The following is a 207-nucleotide window of genomic DNA, read 5'->3' on the forward strand; positions in this document are numbered from 1 at the left end:
GAATTCTGAATTTGTCGTATAAAATAAAAATTAAATTTCTACATTTTCCGAAATCTCACTTTACGTTTCGAGCTTCCAAGCAAGTGTTAACTGCTCTAGCTTCTTGAAACTAAAATATAAACTCAGACGTAGCTTTTGATGAAAATTAAACACTTTTCTTAAACCATGAAGTCAAAATAAACATTATATTTTGTATTTTTGAAGATC

This window comes from Artemia sp. Qi Xiang Cuo, chromosome 18 (assembly GCF_049724085.1).
Source record: "Artemia sp. Qi Xiang Cuo chromosome 18, ASM4972408v1, whole genome shotgun sequence".
In the NCBI taxonomy this organism is placed as follows: Eukaryota; Metazoa; Arthropoda; class Branchiopoda; order Anostraca; family Artemiidae; genus Artemia; species Artemia sp. Qi Xiang Cuo.